This window comes from Canis lupus, chromosome 17, assembly GCF_011100685.1.
Source record: "Canis lupus familiaris isolate Mischka breed German Shepherd chromosome 17, alternate assembly UU_Cfam_GSD_1.0, whole genome shotgun sequence".
NCBI classification, from domain to species: Eukaryota; Metazoa; Chordata; class Mammalia; order Carnivora; family Canidae; genus Canis; species Canis lupus.
Window position 1 is genome coordinate 4,069,021 of NC_049238.1, and position 15,328 is coordinate 4,084,348.

At 47.1% G+C, this 15,328-nt stretch overlaps 1 long non-coding RNA gene across 2 annotated transcripts in view; it reads left to right on the forward strand.

Annotated features, from left to right (window-relative positions):
• The first annotated feature begins 899 nt into the window (after positions 1 to 899).
• LOC111090469 overlaps positions 900 to 15,328 on the forward strand; it is a 51,331-nt gene continuing 36,902 nt past the window's right edge. For both annotated transcript variants that reach the window (XR_005371784.1, XR_005371783.1), the window contains exons 1-2: positions 900 to 950; positions 7,129 to 7,185. This is a non-coding gene — a long non-coding RNA (uncharacterized LOC111090469). The remainder of the gene's footprint in view (positions 951 to 7,128; positions 7,186 to 15,328) is intronic.

Consider the following 15,328-nt stretch of genomic DNA (forward strand, 5'->3'; position numbering starts at 1 on the left):
AAAAATCACTATTTACTCAAATCAGATGGGACCCTGTCCTCTGTTTGTTAGAATGCATTACATTGGGGGAGGGTACTCATTCCAAAGATGGAGGCTGATTTTCATTTTATGATTTTGTTCATGGGATGACACACAAAACAATTGAGATGTAAGACTGTTACATTATATTTCTAATTATTTCATGTTTAGAATTACCTTATGTTTTAAATTATCTTGTATTTAGAATTATGTAGCATTCAGGATTTCTTATGTTCAGAATTATTTTACATTTACATTTATTTTATTTAGGATTACTTTGTTCTGGATCATTTTCTGTTTAGAATTACTCTATGTTTAGAATCACTTTTGGGATCCCTGGGTGGCACAGTGGTTTAGCGCCTGCCTTTGGCCCAGGGCGCAATCCTGAAGATCTGAGATCGAATCCCACGTCGGGCTCCCGGTGCATGAAGCCTGCTTCTCCCTCTGCCTGTGTCTCTGCCTCTCTCTCTCTCTCACTGTGTGCCTATCATAAATAAATAAAAATTAAAAAAAAAAAGAATCACTTTGTATCTAGAATGCCTCTTCACGGCCAGAGTACAGTGTGTGCAGGACTGCTGAGAGAAGAGACTGGACAAGCAGTGCCAGGTGAGGTTGTGAAGCATTGTGGACTAAAGGTTTGGACTTTATCTAAAAGCTATGAGGAGGTAATGAGAGGAGCTCCAAGGCTGAAGAGCACTTCATGGCAAGTAAAAATAACTTCAAACTAAGACCAAATTGTGGAGATAGTGAAAAGATCAGTGGTTGCCAGGAGTTGGGGGAGGCGATGAGCAGATGAACCACAGAGGAGTTTTAGGGCATTGAAAAGACTCTGTGTGATGCCATAAAGGTGGATGCGTGTCATTATCCATTTGTCCAAACCTACAGAATGTACAACACCAGGAATGAGCCATTAAGTAAACTACGGACTTGAGGTAATTATGATGGGTCAATTTAAGTTCCTCAGTTGTAACAAATGTGATAATCTGGCAGCAGATGTTGAAAATGGGGAACCCTGTGGATGGGTAGGGCAGAGGGAATGTGGAAAATCGTAGTATCTGCCTCTCAATTTCGCCATGAGCACAAAGCTACTCTTAAAAAAAAAAAAATGTCTTTAAAAAGCAACCCTAAGGGACCCAGGGTGGCTCAGTTGATGAAGCATCTGCCTTTGGCTCAGGTCATGATCCTGGGGTCATGGAACCAAGCTCCACATTGGGCCCCCTGTTCAGTGGGGAGTCTGCTTCTCCCTCTGCTCCACCCCTCCCCTTCTCTCTCTCTCTCTCTCTCTCTCTCTCTCAATCTTTCTTTAATAAATAAATAGCAACACTAAATAATTTCAAGCTTACTAGAATATGTGCTCTCACTTTTGATTTGGAAAGCATGAGCTGCATGGCTGTTCTCCTTGACTCTTAGTCATATGTGCCCTGCTGCCTCCTTCAGATGCCCTGCTCCCTGCCCTCACCTAGGAGGTGAGTGCCATTCCCACCTACCAGTCTACCAGTGGTATATGGCTAGGATCCTTTTCCCTTCATGAAATTTTTTCCCTTGACTAGGTTCAGCTGATCATCTCCTTCACAAGCATACCTAGATGCGGTATTTTATGATTTTTGTTAACAATGGAAAACTTAGAGGGTAAAAATGTGGTTTTCTCTTCTCAACTGATCTGTAAGTACAGGTTGGAGGCTCAGTCTTTGGGGGGAAGAGAGATGGTCATGTTAAGTAGGAACTAAGATAGAAAAAAGGCATCAACAATGTCATTTCAATAATATGAAGGTCGCCATCTCTAATTTTCTCCACTTGATGTCCCTTCTGTGCAACTTGAGAAGAGGAGGAGGGAACATCCGAGCTGTTAAGAGAGCTCACCTGCCATGAGTGTCAGCTTTTTACAAATCGAAGCCATAACGACACATACAGGTTTACAGTAAAATATGTCCATCTTGGAAAGGAAAGAAGTTGACAGCCAACCTTCTGGCTGTGCTCACTGCTTGCTGAAATGTGCCTGGTATGGACATTTTCTGAGAATCTATAGAGTTTGGGTAAAATATGAAATGATGATGATTTCAAATCCCAGGAGACGATAGTCATGTGACCTGTGGATCCGTAGAGATAGAAGCCACACACCCAGTATGGAGAGGCTTGGAATGCACCAATATTTAAAACAAGCAGAGACTCAAATTGAGGCCCTTATCTGTCTTGCTCTGCCCTTCTCCCTTTTCAAGTTCAGTAAAGAGAAACAAACAAACAAACAAACAAAAAAACCAACAGGGTGACCTTGAGTTACAGACCTGGGTTCAAATAAAAGATCTGCTATACTCAATGCTATTGTGGCATTGTGCAAGTTTTTTTTTTTTTTTTTTAAGATTTATTTATTTATTTGGAGGGAAAGAGAGGTTGAGAGAGAGCATGAGTGGGAGGGGCAGAGGGAAAGAGAGAGAGTCCTCAAGCAGATTTCCCACTGAGTGTGGCCCACTGTGGGGCTCAATTCCAGGACGCTGAGATCATGATCTGAGCCAAAATCAAGACTTAACCAACTGAGCCACCCAGAAGCCCCAACATTGTGCAAATTATCTAACCTTTCTGAGACTCGCCCCCCTGATCTGAGAGACAGAGATAATAAAACTTCTTTCAAAGAGTTGGTATAAAATAAAATAATGAGCTTAAGGAACTTAGAATCTAGAACATTTCAAGCACACAATAATTTTTAGTTTTCTGTCCATTTCTCTATACCTTTCTCATTTGCTATAACTGAGAACAAAGAAAGTGAAGGTTTTAACCTTGGGATATATAATTTTTTACAAGGTCTTTGCCCATTTGTTTGTTCTCGGAGGTATATAGAAAACAAAACAAAAAAGAAAGAAAGAAAAATAATTCTACTGTTTGCTTTCCTAGAAAAAATAAAATAAAATTCAAAACAAATTCATGGCTTTCTCTCCATGGGTAACCAAGTAGGAAGGATCCAGCTAGTTCTCATCTCTGGAGAATAATAGGTAGATCCACAATACCCCATAGTGACCTGGGTAACAATGGGCTCTTTGAGTGAGTACCCACTGACCCAATACAAGCAGTCATTGACCTTCAAAATGCTGCAACCCATGAAGAATGACTAAACTGTTGGGGTTTCAAGTAAAAATTAAACAAAAATAATTGTGGATATATTACATTATTCTGAGGAAAGCTATACATTTTTTTTAAGTTGAGGCATTGTTTAAAACGGACTGTTAATTATATTTTCAGTTAATCAATTGGAATATATTCTATATTGACCTAAACTTTGGGCCCCATTCCCTGGTAGCATCTCTTTGTATAAATTGTATAAATTTGGCATGTATTTAATACTACACGCTCTATAAATTCTATAAAATCCTCTTTTGCTAGCAGGATGAATGTATATTAAAACATGTATATATTTATAGCTGAATTAAGTGGAGTCTCATGCATTACCTTTTCTCTCTGGATATCTCCAGGAGGAAAATATAACATTTTTATAAACACACGCAATGTTTTACTCATCACTACAAACAATGTTAAGAATAAATACCTATTTTTAAATATTGTTTGTTCAATTAAAAAATGCAATAAGATGAGAAGCCAAGTATCTGTAGAACCCAACAGTGCTACAAAATTCATTTTGTACACAAACCACAGACCTCATAAAGGTTCCAACTATTCTAGATGCACATGCTGTGTATACCTGCCAAGACCCTCAGTGCCACTGCTTACTTGCCATCCACCTTCTTTTATGAATTTTACTTGCAAACATCAGACCTGTTTCAGTGTGAACTTTGGGTAGGGTTAAAGGTCTTTGCTATTACATTCTCTGGTTTTCTCACACACAAATTTCCAGAAATACAAAAATGCTCATGCTGAACTCTATGAATATCAAGTGCTTCTGTTAGTAGCATTCTTGGCTATCCATTAGAACTGTCAAGGGGATTCCAATAGACAGTCAGCTTTGAGGAACACTGATTTAGAAGAAGGAAGACAGACACCAGCTGGAAGACACCTTGGTACTGGTCACTCCTTCAGTCAAGTGGATCCCAAATATGAAGACCGAGCTATTTCTTTCAAAGAATGTTCACTGGTTTCATTTTTTATTTGCTTGGCTTTTAGTTTTCTAAAGGATCCCATTTTAAACCTAACCTTAAGAATCTATTTTGGTTACAAAGCTAAATTCACATTTTCCAAAGGGACTATCATGAAAGTATATTGATAGTGGTAGGCCTAAAACTAGAGATTAGAAAGAAAACTAGAGATTAAAAAAAAAAAAAAGAAAAAGAAAAAGAAAACTAGAGATTAGATGTGCCCTTGAACTGACCTTCCTGGGTAGACCAAAGTGAACCTAGACACTGAGGCCTTCTAAAAGGTCAAAAGATTACCTACCGGAGACACTGCCTCACTGATGACGAATAAGATAAAATAAAATAGAATAGAACAAACTAATTAAAATGTAAAATATATACATTAAAATCAAGTCAAACCCCTTGGGCTGCCTGCAGGCCCCAGGATGCCAGGATAGAGAAGTTCCCAAGCCTGCCACAAGGTGGCAGGTGGGCCTTGCAGGCAGCCCTCCTACTGGTCCCCGGGGAGCATCCCAGCTAAAGAAGCCAGAAGTGCACGGGAAATTGAAGGACGCCCTTGGCAAGTCCCAGAGCATTGGTAACCAAAGAAGGAAACAGAAACCCTACCATTCTGCAAAGCAGGAACGAGAGTTAGAAGCTCAGGTCTGAGCATGCTACACTGGGGGCTGCGTGTTTTGGAAAAAACAATTTCAGTGGAACCGTGGGGATGGCATAGACAGGAGATGGGCTCAGTCCCAGATTCATCGTGTTTTTAAAGAGACAAAGCCCAAATGGATTAGTTCTAACTTTACTTCAAAACATAATAATAATATTAGGTAGATCTAAGTTTTTTAAACCTTTAAAGGGAATATGAGTTTGAATCTTGATTCAAACACCATATTTTTCCAAGTATTACCTAATAATCAGCACATAACAGAAGTTTGATTAGTATCTGGGCTTAAATGAAACTAGTTCCCAAAATACTACCATAACGTAAACAATGACGAAGGTATGATTTGAGTTGTCTTGGGCCAGCCTGAGATACAATTTAAAAACACATAAATTTTAAGCCAAGGTAGATTTAGGTTCTAATCCCTACTTTATCACTTATCTAGATCTTGGGCAAGATACCTAATGACCCTAAGATTGTTTATTTAGCTTTAGAGTGTGGGCTAGTATGTGTAATAATGCTGTATCTCAGACTTGTTGCAAAAATTAAAGAAAACAGGAGGCAAAACACAATAGTGTGTAGTAAGTGCTCAAAAACCATGAGACACCTCCTCTCCATAATTTCTACCTGAGAAATTCATTCTATCATGCTAAACAACCATCTTTGACTTTGAGGCCAGAGACATTCAAAATTGTTCTGTGACCTGAAAACACATTTCCAGATTGTGAGAATCACTGGAACATATGCTATGGTCATCTGGCAAATTCTCATTATACCGCATTTGCAAGTGAGTACCCCTTTTAGTACCTCAAAGAAGCCCTGGAAGTTGGAATCACACAGGTTTCCAACCAAGCATTCTATGAATACAGTGGGGTCAGGACATCCTGTGGAAAATCATGCTGTCCCCAGCAATTTGTAAAGAGTTAACCAAAATCTATGCAACACAAGTCTCCTGTAATCACAAAGTCGGACTGAGATGATTGGTTCTGTCAAAAGTATAAATGCTGAGGCTCTTCTATGAATAAAATATACCTTCGGTAGTTTCCATCTAATAAAATATTACATTCAAGAATTTAGAGGCTCCTGCATAATTTATCATTTTGCAAGTATAAGTGATCACTAATAATATTGCATTGTTATTTATTAACATTTATGCCCACCACAATTCTATTATGTAAATAATATAACAGATTGTTCAACTACATATTTAATACTTGGGGTATTTATTACTAATAACTGAGCATATATGACATGATGTTCAGTGAGGAATGAAGATGAATGAGGATTTCAGCCTAGTGAATGTTTTATAGATGCAACGTGCATTAGGTATTTTGGGAGAGATGTCTAGGCAATATCAATGGTGGATTTTGTTTTTCCAGGAGAGAAGTAAAAGACAAAGTATGATTTGTTTAAGAGTCATAATAAGTTCTACAAATACACAGGGGCATTATGGAAATAAAATATGGACTTTAGGTCATCAGTGTTATATATTTGTCATTCGTTCATTCATCCCAGGAAGTTTTACTTGTTATGGGCTAGGCACTAAGAATATAATAATTATTAAAACAGACAGAGTCACCAGGAAACACCAAATAAAATACGGAAGCAATGACAATAAGGAAAGTGAAGAAGATATGCAGAGGAACTATGGAAGGTCTGTGTGAACTATGGAAGGTCTGTGTAAGGAAGTGGCTGACATTTGAAGCATAGCTAGAGATGAAATAATGAAAGGAATAAGGAAGGTATGTTTCAGGCCTGAGATGGAGCACAGTGTCCTTTATTATTAGGAAGATCCAGACACACTTGGTTAAATATTATGTCCACTACGTACTAGCTTTGTCACCTAAAAACATACATAGTCTCTTAGCCTCATCTTCCAAATCTGTGAAAAACAGGACTGATCATAGCAATCTTGAAGGACATGGGGGATAATTCAAGAAAATAAGATGTACTAATTTGTCTAGTAAAATGTCTGGCACATAGTATGTATCCAGTGATGATTACTCCAAGTTTTCCTCCTTCCTAACTTCTTCAACCCATCCCTCATCCCCCACTACACAGCACCCTCCTTTTCTCCAGTTATTCACGTGAATAGTACATTTGGGCAAGTATGGAATGTGGATATTTCTCCTGTCTACACTTTCTATTGAGTTTCAGGTTAACCTTAAAAAGGCTTGATTATGCATAAAAGGCTTGTGATAAAGAAGAGAATTTGCTGATGTGAATTGCAGTATCTTGTGGAAGCCCACTTCCCCAGATGTGAATAAGCCATCCCTGTGATGAAGTCTGACTGCAGTGCTTCATTTGGGGGCAGTGGAAATTCATGCCAAGCCAGAGGGAGGTTTCCTCTCAGCCTCAGTCTCTCGGCTGTTTTATCACCTACAGGTCCTCACGGAGCTTCCAAGGGGCTGGTGGAGCCTGAAAGAAGACACACCAAAGTAGGTGAGCCTCCATTCAGTAGGGTGGGGTGGCCCTGGGCCACCTGCCTCTGTCTGACTGCTTGGTTGAACACTGGGTCCTCAGCTGGCTCAAGCAAAATGATTCTCAATGATAGAGTCTCAATTATTTCAAATGATCGGACCCACACTCACTGGAATCCTGGTGGTAGATAAGAAGGCCATCTTCCTCCAGCCCCTCTCCTGGGCTTGAAGACAGAAAACTGGTGAGCCCTCTTCTTGGGCACTCCCTCATTCCTTCTTAGCATCAGGTAGACACTATTAAGCCCATGACCAAGACTCCATCAGCACCAGGCCAAGGAAAATGTGACTTGGCGGCTGCCTTAACAATAAATCAGACACCCACAAGCTGCAAAGTCCCTGAAAGAACCAAGTCTCTGCAAATGGAAACATAAAAACAAGTGAGCTGAGCGTAAGTTCTCTAACCTTTGGTGTGATGGAGGACATCTGCTGGCAGGATATCAAATTCCTTTTTTTTTTTTTTAAGATTAGTTATTTATTTATTTGTCAGAGAGAAAGCGCATGTGAGCAGGGAGGAGGGGCAGAGGAGGAAGCAGACTCCCCACTGAGCAGGGAGCCCCACATGGGGCTCCATCCCAGGATGCCAGGATCATGACCTGAGTTGAAAGCAGATGTTTCACTGACTGAGCCACCCAGGTGCCCCAGGAAATAAAATTCTGCATTAAAGATTTCTCTTTGGGAGATTTTAAAGGCATCAATCCAAGGCCTTTGACATAGTTAAATGGACTTATTTTGCTTGGGAGGGAAAACAGAGGGCACTTTGGGTGACACAGCATTCCTTTGGGGCTCCGTGTGCCCCACCACACGGGACAAGCATCCTGGTGAAGGAGATTTCTGTGTGTCTACAGGGGCATACATTTGGTACTGTGCCCTCAAATGGTTCAATATGTTACGAGTTGAATTAGGACTTTTCAAGTCCTTTTAGCTATATTTTTCCAGTACTTGATATCATATAAACTTTAAGTGATATGGTTGCTTCCCCCCCATCACTTTTGTCCCATCCAGACTGGTGCTATTTCATTGTTCTTTGTATTCCTTCTGAGCTCTGGTCCTACTCCTAAGGGTGTCACAGTTGCTGTGGCCATCCTGTTCTGTGCTTTTATTCATCATGGCTCATTTAAGGGAAGTGGCAGGAACATGCATGGCACCCTAAACGTGAGGGAGATGATACATTTATTTTCACAAACTCAATCACTTTGTAAGGAGAATAAGGGGGCTGTGTGGCCTCCTGCTTTTCCACCAGCCTCTGCCCTCACTTTGGGATCTTCCAGAGGACACTCACTGCCTCTCATAGTTTCTTTTGAGCTAAGCCATGTGCTTCCACCAGCACCAGTTCAACGTGGCTTCCCTGGGCCATCCCCTCATTTGTTAGCCTTTACTCCATTGATGAAGTTGTGTGAATGGAGCAACATTTTCTCCTCTTGCTGCTCTCAGATATTTATAGTTGTCTGCCCTCTTCTTTAGCTTTTTACTGGTTCTTTCCCCCTCCTCTGTTTTTCTTACCCTTTACCAAAACTCCTGCAAATTCTCACTGCCTCATCAATTATTTGAGATTTCTGAAAAGCTGAGCAAGGTAAAGCAGTGATTTGGGTGTGGGAGGGAGGGCAGGGCCACCCAGGAAGGGGCAGCACTCTGAAATGCTAGCAAGTGGGGGGGGGGTCCCTGCAAGATGTAGAGCTGCTTTGTGTAAGATTATAGCCTCTGGTAATCCTGTGGTTTTTGAAATATAATTTATTAAAATGAATAAAATTTAAAATTGGGTTCTCTAGTCACACTGGTCACATGTGGCTAAGGGTTAAAATTTTAGATAGTGTAGATCTAAAACATTTCCATCATCCCAGAGCATCTTATTGGACAGCCCCTGTCTGAAGGACCTGCCCAGGTAACACCATTCAGGGGCATAAGGACTCAGCGGCTGGGGCAGGAGGCTGCTGTGGCACCTGTGCTCTGACACCCTCAGCCACAGAGGCACAGGGATGCTGAAGGGATGAGGGGCAGGATGGATGCGGAAAGTCCTGGGGAAATGCTGGAGTAAGAAGAGGAGCTCTTCTGTATGGGTTTGGTGCCTAAGGCATTGCCCTATGGTGTACACGTTTGGGTGCAAGGGGAAAGCACACATCTTGGAATTTGTTTCAGAATTATGTCTGGCACAGAGTGGGTACTCAAAAAATATCCATTAAACACAGAAGTGAATCAAATGAATAGATTAAATGCCTATAATACATACAGAAATGCTGAGGCCCTGGGGAATTTAAGTGTTAAAATCAGTTCTCAGGGTTTCTATGATCCAGTCAGCTTATGTGCTTGTGCGCTGAGTCATCAGTGTTGAAGGATGGCTGAAGCAGACTGCCTGGCCAACAGGGACAGCCTCAGGGACTGGGTGCTACTTTTGCTCCTCTTTTGCTGGTTTCGACTTTGACCTGTTTCAACTACTTGATCCTTCCTTCCTTCCTTCCTTCCTTCCTTCCTTCCTTCCTTCCTTCCTTCCTTCCATTCATTTCATAAATATTTAAGTACTGCACTTCCATTTATACCAGATAAAATGCAAGGCGGAGCATTCTCAGTTCATCTGGGCTCACTTGGTTTCTGTTTCCTGTTTGCAGCTTCTTTGTCTGAACATCACCACCAGATCTGGATTGCTCCCCAGCTTCTCCAGCAGTGGCCCCGCTAGGATTCCCTAGAAAGCAGAATCTGGGGGAGAGGTAGCATGGTCTTAGGGAGCAAGAATGAAGGAAGAGAAACATGCAGCCAAGGAAGAAAAATTGGAATAAAGGCACATTATTACCTGGTAGCCACTTTAAGTTGTTGTTGGGCACCCAAGGACACTGAAGCAGCACGAGCTGCTTCTCAAGACCACCCATTTGAGAGCATGGCACTTAGCAATACACAACCCAGAAGTGGGAGGGGTAGAGACACCAGATGGATAAACTCTTCCTTCCTTCTGCCCTCTGATGAGTGATGCTTGCTGTTCCACCAGGATGGAAGCCACAGGAAGGAAGTGGTAGGCAGCATGTGTCCAGGAGGAAGGATGCTGTTGGGACACACATGAAGTGCACGGTGGACCTAGACCAGTGACCAGTGCAAGGTCCTCACCTACTGAGACCTGAAACATGAGCACACCACTCAGGGCTACTCTAGTAGATGATACACAACTAAATCCAGGTCTGGACTGAAAGGAGAATACCTGCTACTCCCCTACCCTGAATTCCACATCAGCTGGGCCCTCTCCTTCTGCTCTGAGGAGCACTTCATTCTCTGTTTCTGCCTTTAGGAAGTTTTGCACCATGTCACTCATGGAGGCAGTGCATAAGCCAACAAAGATGGCAGGACAGTCCATCATAGTGGTGCTGACTGACTGGTGCAGAAGTCAGAGTGGAAGCCAGCATCTGGCAGGAGACCATCAGAAGGAGGAAGGGATCAGCTGGGTGATCCCTGTTTCCTCTCTGACCTGCCCCTCATCCCAGAGGGCAAAGGGCAAGCTGTGTTCTTTGTGGACACTTCTCCATTTGCATTTTCTCACAATCTATATATATATATATTTTTATTTTTTAATATCTAAAAATAATGACTTGTTTTGCAGTGTGTCTAGGCAACTTCAGAAATGGGCAACCTTTACTTTTTAAAAATAACTTTATTCTCCATAGTTAGTTAAATGGGAATTTCAGGAATGCTAATTAAAAAAAAAAAAAAAAAACATAGTAAACTTCTTGGGCCTCATTGAAGAAATGGCTAGATCAGTGCCCTTCTGTGTGACTACACAGCTTTGTCGGGCACACCAGGCTCTTGCTTTGTGGTTCTGCTGCCAACGGTTCTGGGATGTGTTCTGTCCCCTGAGCCACCTACCAGAAGACCCCAGGCCACTCAGAGTTGGCTCAAACTCTGAGATTTTGGGGTAAACTGAGCATGGGAAATCGTAGCGACCAGAGTGAGACGCATCAACGGAAAAGGAAAACTCTTGGTCTCTGGGCACTCTGGGCATAGGAATCAGGGAGAAATGTTTTTAAATGATTGGATCAGAAATCTTGCAGATCACTGGTGCCACTGCTGTCAAGGGTTTATCTGAATCGATAAGCCAGCCAAATTCATTAGGAACATGTAGCAAATGCTTATGAGGTGTTAGCATGGGGTGGGGCGGGGGTACTGGAGCCTCCAGCACCCTCATGGTATAGTCGGTGAATCTGAGAGTCAGCACAACAAATTTTCCAAATTTTCATTACGGCTCTTCAAAGGATCCTTCCAACATCAGAATTAAGAGATTTTCAGCCTGATGAATGGTGGAAATAGGTAACACTAAGTGCATTGAGTAAATGCTTCTTAGTCAGATTTTCCAAAAATACCACTATTCATTGTTTTTTTCTCTCAAATTAATAAAATACTATAAATCCATTATTAAAAGTTCTGGAAAATATAGACAATTATTCTTAAAACATAAAAAGACCTATAATTCCACCACCACTAGGTAAGTTTCCATTTTTTGTTTCTATTCCTCTAAATATGTGGGCATAAAACCATGCTATATGTACAATTTTATATCTTGTCCTTTTCACTTAAAATTATATCACTAGCATTTTCCCAGTCAACTAAAAATTGAAAACTTCATTTGAATGTCATTTATGTTTTAATTATTTTATTTAGCAAGGATGTATTGATCTTCACGCATGTGTGTCTGTGTGATTTTCCTATGAGCATAAAGTTCTTGGACAATGAGTCTGGTCAAGATACCACTTCTTTTTTGGAGGAAAATGTGACCCAATAAGAAAAGGCAGCAGGACTCCCTTTAGGCTAACAGAGCAGGGTGTTTCTTCATCTCACAATGAGCCTGGACAAACCATCAAAATTTGGGAGTGGCACCAGGGAGAAATGCGTCCATTAGCATTGGGCAGGCTCAGGGCATGGGCGCAGCAGCCCGGGGGGCTCCCACATGGCCTCCCGGGCCCCATGCCACCCCCTCAGGAGCTCTAACCTCGTGGGTGCGGGGAGCTGAGACGGCTCGGTGGCTTGCACTGAGGAGGTGTGGGGACAAGCCTGCAGAGCCGCGGTGGGCAGACCCCTTCCAGGAGCCCAGCAGGGAGGAGTGGGCCCTGGGCGGCCTTCAGCGGCGCTACGATGGGCTCTGAAAATACTAAGAAAAACAAAGAACCATGCAGCCCTGACTCGGCGCCAGGGACTGTTCCAAGTAGCTTTGCAGACATGAACTCAGTTAATCCTCACGACAGTCCGCTGAAGTGAGTGTTGTCATGTCCAAACCTCAGCTGCAGAAACCGAGACAGGGAGGCAGAGGCGCACAGAGCGGGGAGGGGAGGGATGCCAGAGCGTGGTCCTCCCCCGGGGTTCTCCAGGGGTTCTCCTGGCAACCTCCCCGCGGTCCTCCCCCGGGGCCCAACCGGCCCCCGCCCCGCAGTCCTCCTCCCGGGGCTCCCTGGTCCCCACCCCGCTGTCTTCCCCCGGGGCTCCCTGGTCCCCACCCCACGGTCCTCCCCCGGGGCTCCCTGGTCCCCAGCCCGCTGTCCTCCTCCCGGGGCTCCCTGGTCCCCACCCCGCGGTCCTCCTCCCGGGGCTCCCTGGTCCCCACCCCGCGGTCCTCCCCCAGGGCTCTGTGGTCCCCACCCCGCTGTCCTCCCCCGGGGCTCCCTGGTCCCCACCCCGTGGTCCTCCTCCCGGGCTCCCTGGTCCCCACCCCGCTGTCCTCCCCCGGGGCTCCCTGGCCCCCATCCCACTGTCCTCCTCCCGGGCTCCCTGGCCCCCACCCCGCTGTCCTCCTCCCAGGCTCCCTGGTCCTCACCCTGCTGTCCTCCTCCGGGGCTCGCTGGTCCCCACCCCGCGGTCCTCCTCCCGGGCTCCCTGGTCCCCACCCCGCTGTCCTCCCCCGGGGCTCCCTGGTCCTCACCCCGCAGTCCTCCTCCCGGGGCTCCCTGGTCCCCACCCCGCTGTCCTCCCCCGGGGCTCCCTGGCCCCCACCCCGCTGTCCTCCTCCCAGGCTCCCTGGTCCTCACCCCGCTGTCCTCCTCCGGGGCTCGCTGGTCCCCACCACGCGGTCCTCCTCCCTGGGCTCCCTGGTCCCCACTCCGCTGTCCTCCCCCGGGGCTCGCTGGTCCCCACCACGCGGTCCTCCCCCGGGGCTCCCTGGTCCCCACCCCGCGGTCCTCCTCCCGGGCTCCCTGGTCCCCACCCCGCTGTCCTCCCCCGGGGCTCCCTGGTCCCCACCCCGCGGTCCTCCCCCGGGGCTCCCTGGTCCCCACCGCGCTGTCCTCCTCCGGGGCTCGCTGGTCCCCACCCCGCTGTCCTCCTCCCAGGCTCCCTGGTCCTCACCCCGCTGTCCTCCTCCGGGGCTCGCTGGTCCCCACCACGCGGTCCTCCTCCCGGGGCTCCCTGGCCCCCACCCCGCTGTCCTCCTCCGGGGCTCCCTGGTCCCCACCACGCGGTCCTCCCCCGGGGCTCCCTGGTCCCCACCCCGCGGTCCTCCTCTCGGGCTCCCTGGTCCCCACCCCGCTGTCCTCCCCCGGGGCTCCCTGGTCCCCACCCCGCGGTCCTCCCCCGGGGCTCCCTGGTCCCCACCCCGCTGTCCTCCTCCCAGGCTCCCTGGTCCTCACCCCGCTGTCCTCCTCCGGGGCTCTCTGGTCCCCACCCCGCTGTCTTCCCCCGGGGCTCCCTGGTCCCCACCACGCGGTCCTCCCCCGGGGCTCCCTGGTCCCCACCCCGCGGTCCTCCTCCCGGGCTCCCTGGTCCCCACCCCGCTGTCCTCCCCCGGGGCTCCCTGGTCCCCACCCCGCGGTCCTCCCCCGGGGCTCCCTGGTCCCCACCCCGCTGTCCTCCTCCCAGGCTCCCTGGTCCTCACCCCGCTGTCCTCCTCCGGGGCTCGCTGGTCCCCACCCCGCTGTCCTCCTCCCAGGCTCCCTGGTCCTCACCCCGCTGTCCTCCTCCCGGGGCTCCCTGGTCCCCACCCCGCGGTCCTCCTCCCGGGCTCCCTGGCCCCCACCCCGCTGTCCTCCCCCGGGGCTTCCTGGCCCCCACCCCACGGTCCTCCTCCCGGGCTCCCTGGTCCCCACCCCGCGGTCCTCCTCCCGGGCTCCCTGGCCCCCACCCCGCTGTCCTCCCCCGGGGCTCGCTGGTCCCCACCACGCGGTCCTCCTCCCGGGCTCCCTGGTCCCCACCCCGCTGTCCTCCCCCGGGGCTTCCTGGCCCCCACCCCACGGTCCTCCTCCCGGGGCTCCCTGGTCCCCACCACGCGGTCCTCCCCCGGGGCCCACCCGGCCCGCATCATGCGGTCCTCAACCTCCGTCACCTTGCACAGACTTGAGGCTGGAGAAGCTGCAGGAAACAGGCAAAGGTAGACGAGATGGTCTGAAGCAGACAAGGGAGAAAGAACACCTTTCACAAAAGATCTAAAAATATCACCCCAATAATAAGGTTTAAAAATACCTTCACTTCCCTGTGGGTTCCTCTAAGTGTGCCTGTGGGGGAGGAAGGGGGTCCAGGTCCCTGGGGCCAGGCTCTGGCACAGGAAGGACGTTCTCAGCCCTCTCCAATGCTGACCGTCCTTCTGGGTCCGTGGCTCTCCCTGGGGCTGTGGGGTGCTCCCTCTTGGTGCTCACAAACCCTGCTTGCTCCCTCATCTGCACACAGGAAAGGACAGAACAAAAGCAGAGCTCCCTGGCCCTCAGTCTCCCTCCACTCGCTCTTGTCCAGGGCTCCGTGCAAGAACTGATGCTCCCCCACCCTCCGGGGGGCTGCAGAGATGCCCGCATCTCCTGAGCAGAGCACAGCTGCCACGAAGTTTTGGTCTTTCAGCATGTCAGTGTCACGGCCTTAGTTATATGTGCTCTTTCGAAATTCAGCAAAAAATATTGTCACAGTCTACTCCCAGGGCACAGATAATTCTCAGTGACAGCTAATGGAGAGGCACTTTTCTTAAGGGATTTTCTGCATGGAGGTATAAAATGATTATACCCCATTCAAATCCAGCTCCCCACCTGCATCTCTGCCAGAGCATGAGAACAGCCGTCTGCTTTTGGAGTTTTTATTTTTATATATTACTAATTACATCATCAGCACATCTCCAAATTAACAGTGCCTGGAAGCATCTAGAGATTTACGATCAGCTTCCATTT